General features: G+C 37.2%; 1 protein-coding gene across 2 annotated transcripts in view; it reads left to right on the top strand.

Moving 5' to 3' along the window:
• The first annotated feature begins 10,064 nt into the window (after window positions 1–10,064).
• Window positions 10,065–21,273, top strand: part of dmd (dystrophin) — a 348,302-nt gene continuing 337,093 nt past the window's right edge. For both annotated transcript variants that reach the window (XM_030154578.1, XM_030154571.1), the window contains exon 1: window positions 10,065–10,126. The gene's annotated coding sequence lies outside the window, so the exon portion shown is untranslated. The remainder of the gene's footprint in view (window positions 10,127–21,273) is intronic.

Here is a 21,273-nt window from a genome sequence, read left to right as displayed (position 1 = left end):
GAGGCACAGAGGCTGGGTCAGACAGAACCCCCTCCCCTTCTCTTCACTGGTCTCCTTCACTGTACCAGTTTTGTGTTGAACCAAAGACCCCTGTGCCAAAAACAGACTGAACCGAAATTTTTCTGTACCATTACACCCCTACTCAGAAGCATGTTGTTGCACATATATGATAGTAATATATCTTTAATGCTAATATTAACAACAGTATTTTGTGACACTCAAACAGCTTGAATGGTTGGAATGTGTTTTCACAGTTCTATGTAATAATGACACCATTGGTTGTGGATGTATTAGGTAAGTTACTTCAGTAGAAGTACAAATGCCATGCTTCTTTAATTAGAAATTGTCTGTATATGAAATATAATTAGTGAAATGCAATTTAAGTGTGTAAAAATCACAGTATTCATTATGCAATATTAGTTTTTTAGTATTTGCAGCGGCAGTAAAATTATAATTTTGGGTTCATTTTGCTGCTTCTGCAAAGTGTAAAGCCCTTAAATTAGCACTGCAGGAAAATAGTTGATACCATTCCCACACTGCTAGTAATATGCAGATTTTAGAATGGTATACAATACATGTTGGCTTTGATGTAATTAAAAAAAACCCCACAGAAACAAGAAGCTCTGTTTTTTATTTGGAACCATTTTGACCTGTACATGTTTATTTTATTTTCAGAGAACCACTTTATTTGGGTGGCTTACAATTTATGACTGACCTTTTCATATAAGACAGATCATCAGAGGTTCTTGTCTTCATTTGCAACTTGCTTGACCTGACCAATGACTTGACTTACTTGATTTTCAACAGACACTTGAGACTAGTGATTACTTGCATGTCCACACAGAGACAAAAAAAACGTTTTTGTAAACATAGCATTTTCTCATGAAAACACTGTATAGTATTGCATGTGTAGTATATATGATAAATCTGTAAGTGACACTGTAAGTGTAACACTGCCACAGTAACACCAAAAACATAGAAGAAGAAATGTAGCAGATGGGTTAAGGGAGAAGTGAGGCTATGGTGTCATCATTTCAGAAAATATATGCATGGTTTGTAAACAAGGAAATGCAAGGGTGGTATTTTGAGTTTTTTCACTTTGGGACCTGGTTTCATAAATTTGTGTAATCAGGCTGCCAAAATACTGCTTCCATGTGGATAAAACACTCCTATGATTTAAAAAAACAAACAAAAAAGCAACTTTTGCAGATTTTCGAAAATTGTCTCAGGGTGGACAAGGCCTTATTCCTACTTCTGCAAAGTTCATCAATATATGTGAAGAAACAAGCTCTTTCAACCGAAATAATAATAATAATAATAATAATAATAATAATAATAATAATAATAATAATAATAATAATAATAATAATTTAAAAATCAATGATAATATGCAAGAAGAATGTGGATGTAGGAAAGATACAAAAACATTAGTTTGAGGGTTATAGTTTATGTTGATCTTTCAAGGAATCTAAGGAAGGTGCATGATGTAACACCAGATATGTACAGCAACATATTCCTCCTTTTTTAAATGGATGTTAGTTCTCTGCATTGTCACTATTAAATCTCTGAGTTTTCCTCCTTGTCTTTGTTTCTCAATCGGTTCCTGAGTCTCTGTAGTCTTGCTCAGCTCCATGCTGCTGACAGACTCCAGCTGGCTTCCATGACGGATCAAAACAACCTTCCAGTTTCCTTCGCCATCATTAGCCAAGAAACTGAAGGGTTGAAAGTACACCCCATGTTGGATCAAACCCCCCCCCTATGTACTTCCACCAGACTCTATTAGCCAGACAGCTGCTTTGATGCCACTATTGTGTTGCCAGGGCGGACATAGTTCCACATCGCTCCTCATTCCCTTCCCTCGTCACTTTCTGTTGTTTGTCAAGTGCTGAGGTTCAGCGGATGTTCAGGTGCCGCGAGTCTGGACGACTGTCTCCTGCTATTTGGCCTTCTAGTTAACTGCGAGTTGTGTTGCCAGCACAGCTTCCCTCTCGGTGAGGGATGTTAAGACATTTTCCTTGGGGAATGAGAACAGTATATTGAGGAAACACCTGAATACTGCTTTAAAATGTTTTTTTGTAACCCAGCAGGTTTGAGAAAAATCTTTTGATAAATCTGTCCCTTGCATTTGTAGCTTGTGCCCTCAAATTACAAATCATTTCATTATTTTACTCTTTTATAGAGTCAGTGTGAGGAAGTTGCTATGCCAAGATTCTTCCAGTTTAATTTCAGGTTGTTTTATGAGGGCAAAAGTTGTTTTAGTATAGTTTTTTTACCATAAGATTTAGTGTTAGTTTAGTTTAGTGTTAGGTATTATGAGGAAAGCAGAACCTGAAAAATGTAAGATGAAACAATGTGCAATATTAAATATGATTTACTTAAAACCACCCACATTATAGCTTGATAATTAAATGAAAAAAGCCAAACAAAGCTGATTTTTCCTGCTTAATCTAAATTTGTATTGCACATTGCAACCAGAAAGTAGTCTTAGAAAAACAATCAACAAATAGTTGATTGTTGACATTGACTTTTTGACAAATCGAACCTATTACTTGCTCAAACAGTGACATGGTGCAGAACACCAGGGAACCACAGCACGTACATAGGACATCTTGTATAAATGTGTTAAAATATGAGCAGGTTTGTGTGTTTATGAGTGTCTACATGTGTCGTTCTTTCTGCGTCTGCTGGATCTCCTTGTCAGTGTCGCTGTCCAAAGTGCTGATCCTGGACTTGTCCATGGTGCTGAATTCATCAGCAGTTACAAAACTGCAGAAAAGGACCTACATTTATCTGAGCTATTTATATCACTTTACATACTGCATGTGCTTCCTCTTGCCAAGCAACCACTGCATTTGTTGTAGTAACAATATCGTCTTTAATCACAAAAATAGAATGTAGTCAGTTTTAGTTTCAGTTACTAAGTCCGAACCTGCTCTAATGGGCTGATTTTTGTTAGAACTGTAAAATGTAAGAACTTCTCATTTTTGGGATTTTGACCAAAGTACAATGATAAGAATAAATGACTGCAGACAGAAGTCTTAATGTAAGTATATTAGTTCCTTTACATAAGTAAGCGTCACTTTTATTGAAGACACTCATGGTGTAGAAGTTGTTCCAGTGCTTTTGAAGCCAAGTGATTGTTTTGTGATAGAAACTTGAAAGGGGAGCAGCCACGGCTGTGATACGCCACTCTACATGAACTCAGCTGATTTTCCCAAGGTGTATAAGCGCATTTTGAGAAAGCATCTTTTGATCAAGTTGAGAATTGATTTTGAGTATGTTTCAGAAAGACAATGTGAGCTTATAAAGGCTGAACCGGGCTGGATTTTATGATATTTCAGCCCATTACCCCTCAGCTGACAGTGATTGTGATTCAGACATCAAGACAAAGAAACACTTTCATCTTTTCTTCTGAAACTGAATGTGCTCTGTAAAAACACTCAGGGAAATAGCTGCTTTTGGGTATTTCACGTTGGATATGTTCCCTGTGCCTTTTGTTCTTTTTAAAACCGACATTTGCATGTTGCTTTGTGTCACCAGACCACATCCTCTGCTTTCCTATTTGTCGAAAAACCAACAGGAGTCCCCACAGCTCCTGTTCCCACTGAGATGAAGCATTGTACCTTTTAAAAGCCTTTTTGTAGTGAGGCGAAATGACTCTTCACTGTCACAGAGATATTTTCTCAAGCCCTGCCTCTGGTTATGGAAGTTGTGACATATCCTCATCTCCTTCTCTGTCTTTCACTTCATGTCCTCCAGGTTTCTCCTCTTTACCATCTTTCTCTCTATATTTCTCTTGCTGGTGTTGCTATATTTTCTTCATTTACTATTCTTCTCGTTAAGTCTTTTTTTCTTAGGCTTGTCACAGTTATTACATGATCACGTTATCGCAATTAGTAGAGCTAAATGCAATTATTTTGATAATCATCTCCATTCAGCTGCATAAAAAGTTAAGAGAAATGTCACATTTCATCACTGGTTTCACAGCGTTTTCCACCATTTTGAGGTTTCACTGTTGCTGTCATCTTTTTGCACATAATTCTCATTATTCTTCTAATTATTATCATTTTATATCAGATCTGCCTCTGCTAGTTGTCATTGTCTTAAAATGCATAAAATATTTTTAGGCTAATGGTATGCTAGTAAGACCTTCCCGCATCTACTGATATTTTTACTGCGCTTAGACTGGTTTTAAGCTGTGTTAAGTGTCTTTGAGTGCACTGAAAAGTGCTGCAGAAATAAAATGTATAATTAGTAGCTGCATAAAATGAACAGATTATTAAGTGTGCATGACAGTTAATGATCAATAGAAAGGCAGTAAATAATTTTTTTCCCCCTTTTTCTTTTAAAAGGAAGACAGAAGAAAAAAGAATTTTAGCAATTAACTGACAAGATTAGTGTTCATTTTTCAGTGAGTTTAAGGTCATGTTTTGGGTTTTTGACTCCTCTATGACAGAAGTGAATGTCTCTGAGTGAGGCTGAAATTTGGGCTTTAAGAACACATTTTTTACTATTTATTCACTTTTGATCGGCCAAACAACTGACACATAAAAAGAAGAAGCAAAATGAAACTAAAATTTTATAATCTTAATAGCCTTATTGCTCTTCTCCCGTTTGTTTTAGGCTTCATCCAACCTATAACTCCTTTCTTCACTTCTCAGTCGTTTATTTTCCACTACCATCATCACCTTCTCGTAACTACCTCTCCAGTTGATTTCCTTCGATTTTTCTTCTCCATGTCACCTCTCTCAAACCCAGATTAAGCTATTAATGTTGAAGCCTCTTTAATGAGATGCATGTGTTCATGCTTCGTGGTTAAATCTGTGTGTGTCCATGCATATCTGTGTGTGTGAATGAAGCTGCTTCAGGTTTCAGTTGCAGAACAGCACTCTAAATGGGCTATTGATCGTTCATCTCTCTCACTGCCTTCCCTGCTGATTCTCACACACTCAGTCACATTGTTTGACAGTACACACTTGTATGCAAATGTGCATGCACTTTCAAACAAACAAATTGCACACATATTGTGACACAGGAACCAAAAACACCCCCATTCATGCACATGTGAATAGAAAACATGCACACACTCACATATGCTCCACGTCTAAAACAATACATTCATAGAATACGCATACAGTGAGAAGAATATTGCACTCTCAAAGGCACGATTGCCTACAATAGATAGTAGAATAAAGATAAAGCATCATGGGAATACAGCCAGACATGTACACACAGATATGGATGGATTACCTGCTTTAGATGAGATTGTTTGCTACATGACTCTATTTCATTCATGCTTCGGTACTCACCCTGCCATTATCTTACATCGTCTATATGTGTGTGTGCTGTGTGAATTGCCCTGCATGCTTTTCTGTTTTGTGTGTGTGCGTGTGTGTGTATACCTGTGTATGTGTGTGTGTCCAGCGTCTCACTACAGTGCCCTGCTCAATGCGGGACCTTTTAATTAAAGGAGAAGTTTCATTATCAGCTCCATTAGTCAATGCCTGGCCGGTGTCGACGCTCACACACCCTCGCAGACACAAAACACACACACACACTGAAGTGTACCGCTCACTGGGCTCGTATAATATTTAACCTGATGTTCTGTTTCAGGATGAGAGTGTAATTTATTATCCATAGTAATGGGAAGTGACCCCGTTTCCAGTAAAATGAAGGAGGCGGGGGGGGGGCTGTTAGTATAAGTCATCATGTCGTCATTTCTTTTGTGCTGTGTGTCACAGGCCACTCGACATTGTTCTGCTACGCACTACTGCAACACAGTGAAAGATGAAGTCCTAGCCATATGTGTGTTCATTTCCAGAGCACTTTATATTGATTTTTAGAGAAAATCCCTTCTTCCATAGTATTCCTCAGCATTTGTTTTATCTTGTTGCTATAAACCTGTCACCAAAATATTGCCTCTATGTGTCTTTGCATCGATACATACAGTTTGTCTGAACAAAAAATACAGTAAATGTCAATGTTTATCAGTACATGTGCATCAGCATTACAATGATTTAATTTTCTCAGTGGGCAGGAAGCGGTTTGAGCGGATGATGGATACCTAAAGTTTTGTTAATGCATTAGAAAAAGGATGTGGTTTGTTTTAAATATTACTAAATTCATTGTGAGCCCATTTAAAATCATTAAATACTTATTGCACTTATTTATTTTGATTTTATTAGATGTATTGTTTATTGTTAATCATCCTTTTATTTTGTGGCACTGAAGAGGGTAAGCTCTACCCAGTTTCGTTGTATAGCCATTGTACAATGACAATAAACTTATTCTATTCTATTCTATTCTATTCTATTCTATTCTATTCTATTCTATTCTATTCTATTCTATTCTATTCTATTCTATTCTATCATAAAATGTCTGTCTAAACTGTAAAACAGAAACTACCTGCTAAAAGCGAACAGTAAAAATAGTGAAATACTTTCCTATGACCAAGTGAGTTCATATTCACATATGAATTGAATATGGAATCCTTTTTTTTAAGTCTCGGTTTAAATGTAACTATATAAAAAAGTATATCATCATATAGAAATTATTTCTGAGAGATACAGTTTAAGGGGATAATTTGGAGATGTCAAACACATATTTTGGTTCAGAAAAAATTTAATTATATCTATCCTTTGCAGAAATGTCATCAATAATGTATTCCAGCTAATGTACTGAGATGGCCACCAGTCATTTCAGGAATAAAAGAATCAAAGGTTTCAGCTTTGTTTTGGTTTGATTAAACCTGGATCAGTAACATGATATTTTATTGAATGTTATGTCATGGTTTGGTGATGTGTCTGGTAAACAAAAAAATCTCCAAATCAGTAAACTTTATTCCCCACATCAGCAGGATAAAGCAGGGGCATTTCTTCTGGACAGCTGAGTTCCTTTACTTTGGCCTTTTGACGGAGAATAAAATGATATAGAAATGCTTTTGTACTTGCAGTGGTTACAATAAAAAACAAATCTATCACCAGATGATGCATTTTAGTCAAACAGAGCCTGAGCTGGTAATTGTGTGGGTGTAGATGCACTTTGTCATGACCTTCATTGGAGTTCTTAAAGTGTGACATTATGATGCTAGCTGCTTTTGTACATGTGTTTTGATGCTCTTTGTGTCTGTGATGTCTTCATCTTAACTTTGATTGTTGAATCTCTGTGTGAATGATGAAGTTACCCTTGAACTTTGAACTATTTAGAAAAATCCTACGTAACGTGACGGCTTTCCCTTTATTTGGGGTATTACATGTTTTCCATCCCTTTGAAAAATTTTTTTTACAATTTTGAATACTTTTGGAAACCAATTAAACAGTAAAAATAACCTGGCTGTCAAGCTGTGAAAGCAGAGTTATTTATTTTTGTTCCTGAAAAACTTGACATTTCAGATACAGAATTTCAAAGATAATGACAGTGGACTCTAAGAAAGCTTGTATTGATTTTTGTAAGGGTAGCCCGCGGTTTTTCCTCCCTCATGGTCAAGCAATATGTGCATGTATGTCCAGATAAAGGATTATTTTGCACGATTTTCCCATTGTTTCAAATTCAGACTGACGTTCCTTAGTTTCCAAAACAAGAGCTTACTGGTAGAAGAGAAAGCTTATGATGGATTAATTTTTCCCTACTGTGAAGTCGTGAAGGTCTCATTACACAAGTCTGCAGAAACAGAGGATGTTTTTTTTTTTCATAAAATTTGATATTTACAAAAGGAAACAGTAGAGACAGTGCCAGATTAAAACACATTTGCATACCCAGGAGTGAGCTCAAGTTTTATATGAATGAGTCACGCTTCTTGGAAAAAATCTACGCTCATTATCGTCTAAATAATCAGAGTTAGCTTTCACTTTACTGTAGCATCTGGCTTTGTTGATGGGCAGCAAATGGCAAACAGCTCCACGCTGGCTGTGATCAGTGTAATGATTTCTAAATAATGGACAGGGGTCGTTTCCTGAGAGCAACAAGTGAAAAACTGTGCGACACAGTCCAGTTTCTACTGTGGCTGTGGCGGCCAAGCAGCGAGGCCTGTAAGTGGCACGGTGATTGATATGAGGAGGATGCAATTAGCCCTGAGCAAGATTAGAGGAGCCTCTTATCATGCTAAGCGCCACTTACGTATGTGTGTGTGTGTATGTGTATGTGTGTGTGAGTGTGTGTGTGTGTGTGTGTGTGTGTGTGTGTGTTCAGGAGACAGATAGGCCTGTATTAAAATATCAGAAGAAGTTAAACTTGTTTAGAATTTACAACCAGTAACAGGATGTGTTTGCTCAGTAGATCAACTCAGGTTTGAGTCTTTGCGTTAGTTTGTCATCGTGACCACTCACCTACACACACAAAAAACAAAAACATAAAATAATTAGTTTATTGAAATTTCCTTTTTTTTCCTTCTTCTTTTCCCCCTGCCTAGTTTGCTGGGTTCTTGTTTTGGTCATTGTTGCCATTGGGGTTATCACCATGGTTGTTGTAAATGGTATTGTTGGTGTTCTCCAGTGGGGGTCTTTGCCATTTTCTTCTATCCTTTTCTCCCCCCTCCGCTCTCTCCTTCTCTTCTCCTCCTTTTAGAACACATTTCACTGCAAAACGTAAACCGAACCACCACCACTACACAACACCCAGCAGTAGAGCCCCTCTCTGTTTGTTCCCCTCTCTCCACACACACACATAAGCACGCACGCACGCACACACACACACACACACACACCAATGTATAATGATGAATATGTAATCAGTATCTATTTTTGTCTTGTCTTAACTTGTTGTCATGTCTTTCACATGTTTGGTTATGTTTTCAACAGGAACCACTTAGCTGGCTTGTCCCTCTGTCCTGTCTTATGTCTGTTCTGTCCCACTGTCTTGTCTCGTCCTGTCCCTGTACACTTTTGTCTGTATGAGCCCTCCCTCCATGTATATGTATACATGCAAGGAATGGATGAACATGTGAATATAAAGTTTGAGATGGTTACTTAAACACAAGCTGTAATTAAAACTAAAGCTGTCCTCCGAAGAGGGGTGGTGGTGGCGGGTTAAAAAAAACAACAAAAAAACATAAACAACATGAAGGCTGCATTTGGAATTTCACCACTGTTTATGGAGAAATGTGAAAATGCTACTGAAATAGTCAATTGTGCCCAATTTTTTGCTTGCCTGAGGTGATTTTTCCACCTTTTGCAACAGAGGGATAGCACATAGAGGAAAATAGGAACACTTTTTGCAAGTAAATTCTAACATTGTCAACATTTGAAATGTGTGATTGATCACCTAACTGATTCTACACTGATACTGTGCTCAGGAGAAAAAATGTATGAATGACAGTCAAAAGCAAGAGATAAATAAGGTTTTGGTCCCATTTGTAATCTTCTGCCATTTACACATCGGTTTATCAATTAAAATAACTTTACAAGTAGCAGTTTGTGCTAAAAACAGTAAAGAAACATCTAGTATTGTGTTAAACAGATGTGTGCTATTTATTTAGAATATACAAGTATGAAAAATTAGCATTAGTGAATAAAGTTCTGTTGGGTTCTTTTGCTTCTTCCTTCACCCTCTGGAGAACTAAGTGGTTCAGAAAAGAAATGAATGAATGATATAGTATTAGAATAATTGCCACTGATTGCTAAGAAAAATGATGATGAAATAAAATTCTATTGCAATGTGATATAAAATTGTACTGCAGTATTTATCATTATTGTTTTAAAGTCATAATTTTCTGTACTGTTATTTTTGTCTCCAATACCTGATAAAATAAAGGTGCCATCTCTACACATTTATAATACCTCCACTTAAGTGTGAAAGCTGATAATTAAAATTGTTAAAATACCACATTATTCATCTGCACTTTTTTCATTGAACTTAAATTCATCTTAAAGGCATTTGAATGAGGTTTTTTGTAAATACTGTATGTCAGTATCAGACCTGTCTGATACTGACATACAGTATTTTCTGAAACTCATATTTCAGATCCTGGTTCATCGACCTGACATGACCGCTTCTCTCAGATTTACTATCACAGATGCATATAGCTTTTTTCTCACTGCCTTTTTTTTTTTTTTTTTTTTTTTTTGCAGATGAAAGAGAAGACGTTCAGAAGAAGACTTTCACAAAATGGGTAAACTCACAGTTGGCTAAGGTAAGATAGCTCACTGTCTTTTCCCCATTATCCAATATATTCACTGTAGACTCTGCTCAGCATTGACACTTCACTGTCTGTAATTGGACTCCATTGTTTTTACTTTCTACCTCTTATTTTTTTGATCTCTCACTGTAATCACCTTCTCTCATCCTTCTCTTTCTGAGCTCTTTTTCTCTCCAGTTTTCTGTTTTGTTTTCATTTATTTCCTTCTACTCTCAGAAGGAAGTAAACAGCAGGAAGGGATTTTTTTATTTGTTTTTTTTTTTTTTTTAATGCCAGGAGCATCTTCTATAATTCCTTTCATCTCTGTTTTTTTCTATTTGTCTCTCACAGTCATGGGCAATTTCAGTGGCATTTTCTTTTAACAGCTGTGCTTTGAAAACACGCAAAGGCGAGGTGAGCATGTCGAGGTGTTGAAGCATCCGATGCTTGCAGTCTGCGGTGGCCCTGAGGCTCACACGACGACAGAATTTCACATGGGACATTTTTTAAAAAAGATCAATTTAGAGTTCACTTAACCCACAAAGACCCAAATCACCACCAGTGGCCAAAAGCATCTACTGATCTAAAATGTTTAATACCTGTTGATCCATTAATCCTTTCAATGCTTGTAAATAATTGGGGTAAAATACAGTTTTTCATCTTTTCATGGTCATCAGATATGACCCATTTGGACGTTCAGAGGCACTGCAGTGAATGTGAAAACACTGTCATGTTCTACAACATTGAAATGTGATTTTACACTCAGGGCCAGAAAACTGGAGAACTTGTTTGGTAAAACTAGTATGAGGTAAAGCCAGTCTGAACCACAAGATCTCATTCAGCTCAACAAAACCCAACAATCATGCTAAAGAGTGACAAACTTTTATTTTATTAACCCAGGGTTTCTGATTCTTATTTTGAGCACGTTCACATAAAGATAATTTTCAAGCCTCTGAGCTTTCATTTGAATCAAGTGAAGATATTAACCCTTAAAGCCTAACAACTGTTTTTTTTGTCAACTTCCAAATGACTTTTTCTGATTGATGATTTATAACCATTTGTTATTACAACAGCCTCTGCATTTTGTACTATTCAGTGAAAACAGAGTATTTTCCTACATTTAATTTACTCATCATTTAGATGTTCATAAAATCTGAGGAAATTCAAAGGTTATATCAAAACAGAGAAAACTTATCTATCTATCTATCTATCTATCTATCTATCTATCTATCTATCTATCTATCTATCTATCTATCTATCTATCTATCTATCTATCTATCTATCTATCTATCTATATCTATCTATCTATCTATCTATCTATCTATCTATCTATCTATCTATCTATCTATCTATCTGACGACCATGCAAAGCTTAGAAACTGCATTTAACCTCAGTTATTTACATGTATTGATAGAATTAATGGTTCAGAGGTTTTGTGCCATTTTATCAATAGATGTTACTGGTGGCTGTTTAAGTCATTGAGGGTTAAAAACCATACAGTCACTGTTGACATTTGCTTCCATTTTTACCAGGACTGGATGTTGTATCTTGATGGGACCTTTGTGGCTAAATAAAGGAACAATACATTTATTGCAATCACGCTGTGCAACATGGATGACAATAACACCTATGAGTCACAGGCTGCAGTTCCTGTAATCACTTTATGTAAGGGGTCACGTAGAGCAAGCTGCTTATGATCCTGCTTATTACACAGCTGCAAACAAATGAGGATTTAGAAATGAATTTATTGAATTAAAAATGATCCTCTAGTCAAATTTATTCCACAGCCGCCATCTGCCAGACTGACTGACCATTCAGTATTCAGCAAAAGAACAAAATGGCATCACTATGGTATAAGATAATGGTTGTTATGATGTGGCGCTATATAAATAAATTTGGACTGATTGATTGATTGTTCATACAGAGTTAAGAGAAAGAGCCATTACACTAGGGGTATTTACACTACCAGTCAAACGTCTAGACTCACCTGCTTTTTCTTTATTTTCATGACTTTACTTTCATGACATTGTAGATTCTCACTGAAGGCATCAAAACTATGAATGGATACATATGGAATTATGTAGTAAAAAAAAGTGTGACATAACTCAAAGCATGTTTTATATTTAGATTCCTCAAAATAGCCACATTTTGCTTTTATTACTGCTTTGCACATTCTTGGCATTCTCTCCATGAGCCCCATGAGGTAGTCATCTGAAATGTTTTCCAAAAGTCTTGAAGAAGTTCCCAGTGATGCTGAGCACTTGTTGGCCATCTGCGGTCCTTCTCATACCATTTAAATGAGAAGGTGAGTCCAAACTTTTGACTGGTAGTGTATATGTATGGGGAAAAAAAAAATCTAAGATAAGGAGGCGGGAGAATGGGGATCAGGTCATAATTCAAGGAAAGAGGCCAACCTGGGATGCAGTTTTCGCAAAGAGATTCAAAACAATTTAGAGGCTACATAAAATGCAAGTAAAGCTTAAAGCAGCGTTTGAAAATCTAATAAACCCATATTTTATTAGTAGAACAGCAGAGCATAGGCAGGGCTGCCAACTCTCACGCACTGAGCATGAGACTCACGCATTTGATTGCTCACACACGTTCTCACGTCACACTCCCGACATCACATGCACCTCGGTCCGTGTTTTGAGCCTCGTTCATTTCCAGCGTGGTCAGTAAAATCCATTCCGTGGCGCTTGATCTTGGAGAGCATGGTTACACAAACTCCATACTACGTTTTTGCTCCTTCCTTGTTTGCCGCGCTGCGCCGCCGACCCAAATCCATTTCGTTGCAATAAAATTCCGTATGCCACGTTTTCACTACTCTGTGACTGTCACTCCCAGGTAGGATAACGTTGTATGAATCAAAAGTGGGTCTGGACACAACTGTCACTACAAGCTAAATTGTGTCCGGCTGTTGCTTTAAAAGCGTTATGAGATTTTTACAGCATTGAGCTACAAGTCACTAGTAGACAGTATGTTGCTTTAACAGCTAGCGTGCTAACCACTGTGTGCGCACGCGCATGTGTCTGTATCGATACAGACGCAACAACGGGAACGGCCACAAAACTTCACATCCGGTTAGACCCGAGGGGGAAAACAAACCGGTTTCTGCCATTAGCCATAATGCCAAAGAGTTCCTGTGTGCCCTTTTTCACTACGAATCACAAAAAAAAAAAAAAAAAAATTGCCATTAGAGGGTATGCACGTGACGTCACTGCTAACAGAAGTCACCGCGGTTCCGTCCACTGAGTGGCAGAAAGATGGAGATGAGTAGCAGCTTTGGCTTGAATACTGCGAAAACTTTAGAACAATCTAAAAAATGAGGAAGAGCTGTTGTGCCATTGATCGCACAAATAGGTTTAAAAAGCACTCGGAGCTATCGTTTTAGTGGCGACCTAAAGCCAAAGACAGAAGAAGCAGATGGATTGCTGCAATTCATAGAAATAACTGGAATCCAGGCAACGAAACCTGGATTTGTGGTTGCCATTTCATGTCAGGTAACATTAATTTATGCTGTATTCTTGCGTAAAATCGTACCTTAAATTACATATCGTTTTGGCTAACGTTACTTCTTAGGAAAGCTCTTAATGTTAGCATCTGTCATTTAGTTCTATATTTCATAACTGAAACGTTTTTGTCTTCAGTTGTGTGATTCTGAACCTTGTGCTCTACATAATTTGTAAACTAGCTTAAACTGAGGCTAACCTAGTTTTCCAAATAAGGGGCTACTCTAGCACAAACTGTTGTAGCTGTGTTGGATCAAGTATTTGATGTTAACTGTACTTAAATATCAAAAGTACCAGTAGATCATCCACTCACTTGGGTCAATACTAAGGGTTCATCTCCAGTAAATCAGTAGTGAACTGTGAGCACTACTGCTGGGCCTTTACCTTGGCAATCACCGCCAAGAAAATACGTCTGCACTGACAGAAAACCTCAAAAACAATAGTATGTTGAATTGAAAGCACTCACCAGCTGGAATCCTCTAATTAACAATGACGAGGACGTCAACAACTCTTTGGCTTTTGGATGCTTTCAGCCTTTGCATTGGGGATTTTCGCAGCGTTGAACTCAGGTTCATTTAAATGTCAGGATACGTGATCTCTGGCCACATATCAATGTTCGTAGACCACTTGTTGTTTGGTAGCTTGTATGGATCCATGTCGAGTCCACTTGTCTTTAATTTTTATGTTATATTCCATATTTTTCCAGGTCTCGCTGTAGTTACTGCTATACTCCGCCATGTTGAGCCGGTTTGTTTTTACCACTTAGTCTGACTTAGAGGGGCGTGGCCCAAGGCGGAAGTGACGGATGTACATTCCCTCTATTAAAGTTTTATATTTTACTAAATAATAAAACGGACTCACAAAGGAGGACAAAATGGCTTCAAGCTATCAGAAGAGAGGAGTTTGGCAGATTTTGGGACCCTACAACAAGACGTGTATGTCTGCAGTCAGCACTTCATTTCAGGCCAGTTTAATGTAATGTTAACCAGTTCCAAACAATCGTAGACTATTTATCACACTGGAAGAAAAATACAAGGCACTCTCTTTAAACATTAAAATGCCTTTATTATCTAGATATTAGGTCTAGATATGACCATGCCATGATAATAAAGGTATTTTAATGTTTAAAGAGAGTGCCTTGGATTTTTCTTCCAGTGTGATAAATACTTTTTGAATCTCTTTTGACAAAGAGCACCTCAAACAAACTCTTTTTTGGTCCGAGAAGCATTCCTTCCCAAACATTTTTTCAATCGTAGACTATGTCAGGGGTATCAGGAATATTAGATTAATTGTTTAAATGGTAGTGAACTTTGTACTGCATTTGTAATTTGTGTAGATTTCCTTGCCATACGTACAAAACTACACATTCAGTACCTAAGCAGAAGTACAGATACTCATGTACAAAAGTCTGGTAAAAGTAGAAGTACTGATTAAAGTTCTTTACTGAGTACAGTCTATGGAAAAAAAAAGTGCTCGTTCTAATGTACTTCAAGCATAAAATCAAATATAGCCCTCTGAAGGACATTTCTATTGTCTGTTTCTGTGCAAAGCTAAAAAAATCTCACGTCATATTGGACCAACAACAACATAAACGAACATTAATTTGTTTATTTAATGTAAGGCACTGAAATTATGTTAAGTTTGATTCATCATATCTATACCAAAAGTGATAGCCTATAGTCCCTTACCAGGTGACTCAGTTAAGTAGAAGATGTCTGGAAATGACACTTCAGGCCACTGAGTCTTTTAAAACGTATTGACAACAATCCAACCCCAGTGGATTTAATTTTTTAATATATTGATCCTCGTCAGAAGGCAGTAGCGACTCAAAGTACATCATGACAACTTGTTAGCGTTACCAAAACAAGTTGAAACTCCATGTTTTAACATTGTAGCGGACAGGGGGGAGGATTTTTTTCCCCCTCGGTTTTCCCCGCCCCCAGCTGTGACGTTGTTGCTGACTGTATCTATAATTTGGAAATGTTGCATATGTCATTAGGCATCAGAGAGGGCAAGAGGCAGTGGCACAGCAACAGAGCAGGAGACAGACAGACAGACAGACAGACAGACCGACAGACAGACAGGGAGAGTTAGGTAAGTTTGAATTTTTGTCTAGCAACATTATGAAAGGTTCTCAGCTCTCTTTCTCAAACTAAAATGATTTGCCCGATCCTATCTATATTAGGTTTTTGTTCATTAATACAACTTGAAACCTGCTAATTGTATGAGGCATAATCATAATCATTTCAGTATTTTAGATTTTAAGGTTCTGTGTATTGGATTTAAAGTAGTTTGTTTGTATTTGCATGCAGACATAAAGACACATGAAGAGATCCTCAAAATTAGTCATTTTATCATTTTCTGTACTTTTAATATTTTCAAATATGTGATCTGACTGGGGCCAACCTCTGAGGGAAATTACAAAATGGACCCACATTTCTTCTCTTGCTACAGCTAGATAAAAGTATCAAACCTCATATTGAAATGCACCAGAATACAGAAAATTGCATCTACTCATTACAGAATTTTCTGGGAGAGGACCCCCAGACCCTCTCTTTAAGTTTTTTTTTTTTTTTGCTTCCAGCGCCCATGTATTTTACATATATATTTTGAGTATTTCTGTCATAAACATTAGTCAACAAATAATTGGCAAAAATGCCAGGTTGATACTGAACTGAAATGCTTTTTTAAATTGTGTTGGTAAATTCCAATTTAAAAAACTGAAATTTATTTTGGAGGAAAAAAGTAGTACACCCTTATGTCCATCATTACTTACAATGCCTAAAATGAAAATTTAATGCACCTGTACAAGTGCAGAGGCATTGAAGAACGTTGGAGGGTTTTTGAGGATTCTGCCCTTTAAAAACCACTGCCATTTAGTTAGCTTTCTCTGGAGTGAGTGGTATAACCATGTCAACCTCAAAACGACTCTCTTAGGCCTTTAGGAAGAAGGTTGTATATGCATATGAATCTGAAAAGGGATGTAATACAATCTGCAAATAAATACAAATCAGCCATTCTGCTGTGAGGCAAATAATCTACAAATGGAGAATACATAAATCAACTGCCACCATTGCCAGGTGAGGGGGTCTTAGGAAGTTCAGCTCATGAATCAGCTGTAAAATGCTTACTGCAGTCTCCAGCCGGTTAAACATATCTTCAGGGGACCAACAGGTAACTCTTTCCACAGGTGAGGTCAAAAGTATCTGTCTACCATCAGAAATATCTTTACAAATTCAGCTGTCATGAGAGGTATGGAAGGTGGGAACCATAACTTTAAAAATATGCCTTAGATCCAGTTAAAGAATTGAAAAAGAATTAATCAGTGATGTTTGAACAATAATAGAGGCCCAAAAAGGTCATTAGTGCCCCATAAATTAACTGCACAAACAGCGTTAAATGATCTAAAGCTACACCCTTGTGTTAAAGAGCCCTACATTCAGAAAGACTCAAATATAATATTTTGGCCGAATTAAATGTTTGTGCTTTGTGAAAAATCATTGAATTGGTAAATCACAAAATTTGCACTCTAAGTCGGGGAAAATTTTGGACCCATAAAATCTCACCCCAAGGATTTTTGAAAAGTTGGCAGCCCTGGCATAAGAAACACATGAAATGTGTTTGTGGACTGTGGAAATGTGCCACTTTAATGGCAACAACATGTCTCCAAAAAGTTGGGAAGCGGCTGGAAAAACCACAAATGATTCTGTAATGAAAATCACTGCATGGACAAAGACTCATATGCAATGCACCATCTGGCCACGATGTGTTAAAAGAAAAATATCTTATATAAAGACAAGTTGAATGGTTTAGTGTGTTTGTATGACCTTTAACTGTCCACAGGATCTTCAGGTATCTTTATTCCAGAACAGGTTAGAAGTGCAAAATTAGGTAAAAAGTAAACTACCTTTTTGACACTTCATGGTTAAGTCACGTCTAACCTTGAGTCCTCCTTCATGTTTGGGATTCTTTTAACAGTACTCCAAGGAATTTTCTTGTGACTCTGAAAGTTTGGATACAGATTTCATTTTCCTAAAATATTCAGTGTTGTTTTTTCTTTCACTTAATTGATGTCTGATGCTCTTGACTCATTTGGCATCTGATGAGGAAGGAATCACTTATTGAGAATGTACTTGTAATTACTACATTTCTTTATTTATGTGTCTGTTTGTTTGTGTTATGTCGTGTTTTCCAACACATCACTTCTCTTCCCATTTCTAAGTTGATTTCAAAGGTGTTAGAGGTGTGCCGTTGCCATGGTGATAGAGACTTAGGTGACAGTGTGCATACAGTATGTGTGAGTAAAGCTATTGAAACAGATCTATGTCAAATAGATCTTCTATCCATGGCCGAAACAGGGGAGGAGAAGGAGGTGAATAGAAATGGAAGGGAAGAGGTGAGCAGGAGGAGACCAGAGATTCCCTCATCCATCCGAACTCACCGAAGCATAATGATAGATGAGTCTGTCGCACACATACACGAGCCTCGAGCCTCAGGAGACTCCGAGGTGGTGATGGGAGGAAGTAAGATTACAGCAGGAGAGAAAATGAAAGAAGTGATGGAATTAGACAATGGAGACGGGAAAGGAGATGGGATAGGAAATTACAAGAAAAACAAAAGTTCAGACAGGATGGGAGGTGAGACGAGTTTTGGCAGGAGACAGGCGATTTAGTAACGGTGGGCGTGTGATGCCTGGCAGTGAAGCAGGGTTGCGCTTGATTTTATTGTGATTTGCTACTCAGCAAACCATAAAAAGAGGCTCTTCAGATATATGAGGATCTGTCACCAGGGCAGGGAGGATTTTCTTTGTTTTGTTTGTTTTTTCGTCCTTACTAACAACAGCTGGTGCAACTTTGAGCAATATATATCATGAGCAGCTTGTGCCTTTTGCCATTTACTTTAGCAGTACTTCCATTTTTTGTGAAACCTACTGTTTACTTCGTGCTCCTGTCAATTTCATTAAAGTTATGCCTTTAGAAAGCAGTATTTCAGCCTCTTAAGTAGATGTTTTATACAGTATCTTTAAATATTTTCAGTACATATAATATTCACACAATTGTGAAAAGTCATTGAGGCTTATAAAATGCTTGTCATTTTTCTTCAGTTTACCTCAGAAACACGTGAGGGAAAAGAAATTAAGCAGCAAAGTGTACAAAAACAAAACAGCTGTACACATTCAAAGTATGCACCACAACCTTGGCAGTAAAATGATGAAGAAATCTAAAAAATAAGAAGAGAACATCAGTAGGGATTCCTTCAAAATAAAATAGGAAGAGCTGCTACATCTCCATAAATGTAGACAGATGATGTTAAATAGATGTTTTCGATTAATTTTATACTTAATCTTAAATTTTCATTAATTTTTCATAATTTTTTTCAAAGCCACCACAGCTTCTGAATAGTTTAGTCAAGTTATAATAAATAAGCAATTAAAAAAAATTGATTAAATAAATATATTTAGAAATCGTATAAGGAAGTGATTTAATGTAATGCAAAAACAGAACTCATTTGTATGTTATATGCAACTAAGACATCAGCGCTTTGGCAAAACTGCTCTTTTTTGGTTTTGCGTTGCCCTTTACAGTAAATTTCAGACTGGATTGACACTATTTTCTGCCATATTATACTCCTCTTACTACTGTATGACATTCTAAAGTTAGGAAGAAATGAATCCTTCCCAGAAATAGAGAGAAATAGCATAAAAAGAGAGGAGAGGGTATCATTCGTCCGGAGGCTGGTGTTAATTTCACACCCTGGCTGCCACTGTTTGGCCAGTTCCTCCAAAACAGCAGAGGAACCAAGATAGAAGATAAGAAAGGGCAAAGGAGGACAAACAGGCCTACGACCTACAAAAAATAGAAAAGGAATGCGATTTTCTAATGTAACTACTTAACCTGTTTCTGTTTTCATCAGCACATTGTTTTTCTGGGATTTCTGACCAAGTGTGAGGCATTAAATTTACAACGGCTGATTAATCCTTTTCCAGTCCAAACCTCTCTGTGGAGCTCTCTGCCTCAGGAGACTAACTCTGTTGCTTATTCTATCTGCTGGGACATTCATAAAGCAGGACACTGTGCAGATTTAAAGGGCGTTTTTGAGATTTTTGCAAATTGCCAGGCGAACTGGCAGCTGTGGCAGGCTATTATAAGTCATTTCGATGCTTGGTTGCTTCTGCCTGTGTTTTTGCAAAGTTTTTGGCAAAACTGCCATCCCGTAAACAGCAGGACAACAAACATGCGATCCCCTGTGCAGTTGTTCAAAGTCATACACGTTTTGAGCTTTGTTTCTGATATTTTCTGAGGTTCCTGTACTGTTTTATTTGTGTTGCTGCATACTTTTCAAAGCTTGCATTCTTGTGTTTCAGGGTTGTGGTTGTGGCCTTTTAACCCTCACAAACTGATGGGCATACTGTGTGTCCAACAGGACATTCCTTCTCCTCAGTTGGATTGCTCATGGTATATTCATCGCAGTGAGATGTTGTCCATATCATATTATACTGCACAACATGACCTTTGAAATGTCTGTTCACTGAAGGGGTGGTGAGAAAAGTAAGGTTGAAAAATGTATTTAATCATAGTTACAGTCAGCATACACCTGTGTTTTACTTTTTTTCCAGATCATCTGAAAATTAAACGAAGTAGCAGAATGAGAATGGAATGCATGTTAAACTAGGATTTCTACTCCTCCAGAGCCTAGACACTGGACGTGGTGATGAGGAGGATGCGTGGAGTCTGAGGATGGGATGGAATTGCAGTAAGGACTGATAGTAGATGTGGTGAAAGGGTGACGGCTGGTCTTAAAACAGAACTGAAAGCTGAGTCACAGGAGAAAAAGGGCAAACTTTAACAGCTTACAAGTGATTGGCTAAAAGGGAGTATCTCAGGTTATGATTTGAAGAGAGAAATCCTCTGAAAGTTCCAACCAAAGATCATGTTTTTGTTGTACTGTCTACATGTCATCAAAATGTAAATAAAACAAAATGCAATGATTTATAAATCTTGTAAACCTGTATTTTATTCACAAGAGATCATAGGTCAGGTAGATACTGTAGGTAGTGCTGAATTTGGCAACAACATGTCTCAAAATAGTTGGGACAGAAGCAGCAAAAGGTAGCAGGAGTAAACGGTACTAAAAGGAAAAATACTAGTTGAACATTTTGCAACTGTTCAGGTTAATTCACAACAGGTTGGTAAGAATTCTTTGACTTAGCTTCATTTTTTCTCTATGGTGTTTATCTTATTAATTTATGCCTGCATTGTGTGCATGACATTATATCCGCTTTTCATGAAAAATGTACAGAAAATAATGTATTTCATTGCAGTGGAAAAAAATGCATATTTGCTCAGGCCACATAATGTCAGTTCAGATGCAGGGGAGTCGGGTTTTTATGGCAAAATAACTGAAAATATGGGAAAAGTCTACTGGACACAAGATATTTTGTGTGCAATAAAAAAATACATGGGCAGGTATTTTCATATAAAGTAATGGAAAATATGGATAGTCTAGACCAGGGCTGTCAAACTCATTTTAGTTCAGGTGTCACATACAGCACAATGTGATCTCAAGCCGGCCGTACCAGTAAAATAATAAGCATAATAATTTTTACACACCTAATAATCCAATTTTTACCTCAGCCAGGAGGTATTGTGATCA

This window comes from Sphaeramia orbicularis, chromosome 2 (genome assembly GCF_902148855.1).
Source record: "Sphaeramia orbicularis chromosome 2, fSphaOr1.1, whole genome shotgun sequence".
In the NCBI taxonomy this organism is placed as follows: Eukaryota; Metazoa; Chordata; class Actinopteri; order Kurtiformes; family Apogonidae; genus Sphaeramia; species Sphaeramia orbicularis.
The sequence above is the reverse complement of the archived record's forward strand: the minus strand, read 5'-3'. Positions and strand labels throughout refer to the sequence as shown.